The sequence below is a fragment of the Sorex araneus genome, chromosome 1 (genome assembly GCF_027595985.1).
Source record: "Sorex araneus isolate mSorAra2 chromosome 1, mSorAra2.pri, whole genome shotgun sequence".
In the NCBI taxonomy this organism is placed as follows: Eukaryota; Metazoa; Chordata; class Mammalia; order Eulipotyphla; family Soricidae; genus Sorex; species Sorex araneus.
The window spans coordinates 38,962,808-38,965,777 of record NC_073302.1 but is presented as its reverse complement, the minus strand read 5'-3'; the positions used below and the strand labels follow the sequence as shown (position 1 = coordinate 38,965,777).

The following is a 2,970-nucleotide window of genomic DNA, read 5'->3' as shown; positions in this document are numbered from 1 at the left end:
GAGATGGATAAAATGTACGAGCATGGACACATCCATGCCAGTGATGGACAAAAGACCACCTTTAAATCTTTCTGCAGGCTGATTGCCCAGTATGGCAGACATAGCAAGGGAGGTGGATGTCACAAGGGAAATACTGGCTTTTCTGCAGGCAGGAGTGAAGGGAACTGACTGTCCAGGAGCCCTCCTGGAGTCCTGCTGTAGTTCCTTCTTCTCAGAGAAAGTGACAGGTGAACTGAGTCCTGAAGGATGAGGAAAACCTAGCTCATCGGGGCTGACAGTGCAGGGAGGGGACAGAGACAGACAGCATGGTAAAAGACTTGAAAGGAAATCCCCATGCACAAAGTACACACAAAGGAAGGTACGCACACTCATGCAGTGCATTCGAGGAATTGCTAGAAGTCCACTAAAACTAGAGCATAGATTGCAAGAGTAATGAGAGTGGAGAAGTAGAGGTCAAACAACACAGGCTATTTACACTAGTAAGATGGATGACGCAAGTAATGGTCAATTCAAAGCAGTTAAACACAACTTATGGCTCACGCAACGGAGAAGCCTAAGAGAGATGCACCTTCCAGTTAACGACCCACAGCAGCGCAGTGATATTCCCATTTCCGCTTTCCACCGACCCACTCTGCCATGGCTTTTTCTTCATTTTAAGATTGTGGGAAGCAAAACAATAAAGGGCCAGGGAGGGGTATAGCTCAGCAGCAGAGCACTAACCTCACCTGTGTGAGGCCCCTTGGTTCCATCCCTGACACTGTAAAACAAAACAAAACAAAACAAAACAAAAAGACCTTTTCCATTGTGGCTCTAAGACAATGTACAACATACAAAATACGGCAGGCCCAGAGCATCCCCCGATGACTGAACTCACCAAGTTTCTGGCTTAGGCTACCGAGTGGAGGTACAGTTACTGAAGAAGGAAGAGGAGGTTTGTGGGAAGGACAAATTCAACAAGGAGCCTGTTGAGCTTGACACGCTTGCGGCACTATCCCTTAGGCAGGTGGTTATGAGGAGCGAGTCCAACCTGCAAATACAAGACTTTGTCTACGACCGGAAACCACAAGAGGGGGTGAAACTGCCCACAGAGTCTGATAGCCGTCTGGGGCAGGAGGCACGTGTGTGTCCAGGACAGACCCATCCTCTCATTCTGTGTTTCTGTTTCAGTTCCAGTATGATTGATGATGTAATGTGTTAAGTGGGTTGCTCCCTCCTTCCTCCCACACTGTAGTCACCCAGTTGTGGGTCATTTCCTCTTCTTCATGGGGTCTGTCTCTCTCCAAAGATATGCTCATGTCTAACCCAGGGAACCCGTGACTGTCGCTTCACTGGACTTAGATGGAGAAAGGTTATTTGCAGATGTGATTATCCTGGTGGATCATGAATTCAATGACAAGTGTTCCTGGTGAGAGACACCCAGTAGAGGGGCCCGCGGGATAGTACAGAGGGTAGGGCGTTTGCCTTGCATGCAACTGACTTAGGAGTCTGGCCTCCCTGAGCCCACCAGGAGTGATCCTTGAGCACAGAACCAGGAGTAAGCCTTGAGCACTGCCAGATGTGGTCCAAAAACAAATAATAATAATAAAAAGACACTTCATGGAGAGATTTAGGGACGAGAAGTTCTTGGGATGTTGGAGGCAGAGACTGAAGTGATGTGTCCACAAGCTGAGTTCCCTGCAGCCACAGGAAGCAAGAGCTCTAAAGGCTTCAGCAGTCCCTGCCAACCTCCTGCAACTGTTCTAGCATCCAAATAATATCCACATGTGACCATTTGTTATAGCAGTCCTAGGAAACTGAGGCAGCTGAGAGCTGACTCAGAAATGTGGGTCAGCCTCAAGGGCCCTGAAGGGCTTTGATCTGACTTTGCAGCTAATCCTTGGCCGGGAAGCAGGAGTTGGGGGCTCCCTTCCCAGCTCACCAGTGAATTGCTCCCTTCTCTACAACACTTGGGGAGACACAGAATTTTCTTGCACAAAGACTTGACCTTAAGCCACCACACAGAGGCCCTGTACCAGGCAGGGGGTGCCCCAGGCAGTCAGTCTTGAGTACACTCTGTTCCACCCTGGGGAGGCTCAGGAAACAAAACTCTGGGAGCTTAAACCTGTTTTAGGGTTTGGCCGACTCCCAGCTGCACAGGCATGATCCAGGGTCAGAGTCTACATTCCCCTCCCAGACCACAGTTGCAGGGAGAGAGAGAGACAGAGACAGAGACAGAGACAGAGACAGACAGAGAGACAGAGACAGAGAGACAGAGAGAGACAGACAGAGAGACAAAGACACGGATACAGAGACACAGACACAGAGACACAGAGAGAGACAGACAGACACAGAGAACAATGGGTAATGGTATTAACAAATTTGGGGGATTGCTTCTCGGCCTTTTGGCTAAGATCAAGTGTAGTAACAAATTTGGTTTTGTTTTTTTTTTTTTTTTGTAGTAACAAATTTGGGGGGAAAAGAAATGGAGGAAGAGTGATGGAGAAAGAGAGCTGCACCAGACCCGGGCTCAGAGGAGAGAGCAGCAGAGACAGAGTGGCACTGGGAAGTATCAAGATGTTGACAAGAAAGCCAAAAAAGGAAAAAGACAGGAAACCTGTGGAGCATTTGGACACAGGCTGCTAAAATAAAGCTGCGTGATCTCCAGGCAGACCGGACTCCAGCTAGTGTGTTGCTCTTCTGTTCTCTGCTCCCCCTGACCTCTTCCACCTCCAGGAGACCAGTGTTACCATGTTGTCTTCTCCAGGTTCAGGCAACTCAGATGTTACCAGGCTACTTCCATGTGTTAGAGTTCAGGCAAAGGGCTCACTGACCACTGTCATGGGGGACTGGACCGAAAGGGAGGAGAGAGAGAGAGAGAGAGAGAGATAGAGAGAGAGAGAGAGAGGGAAACTACCTGACTTGGGGTGGGAAAGTGAGGGAGGGAGGAGGGAAACTGTGGACATTGGTGTTTGGAAATGCACATTGGATGTT

General features: G+C 49.1%; 1 pseudogene; it reads left to right on the top strand.

Annotated features, from left to right (window-relative positions):
- Positions 1-2,365: 2,365 nt before the first annotated feature.
- Positions 2,366-2,446, top strand: LOC129401143 (U2 spliceosomal RNA; annotated as a pseudogene).
- The last annotated feature ends 524 nt before the right edge of the window (positions 2,447-2,970 follow it).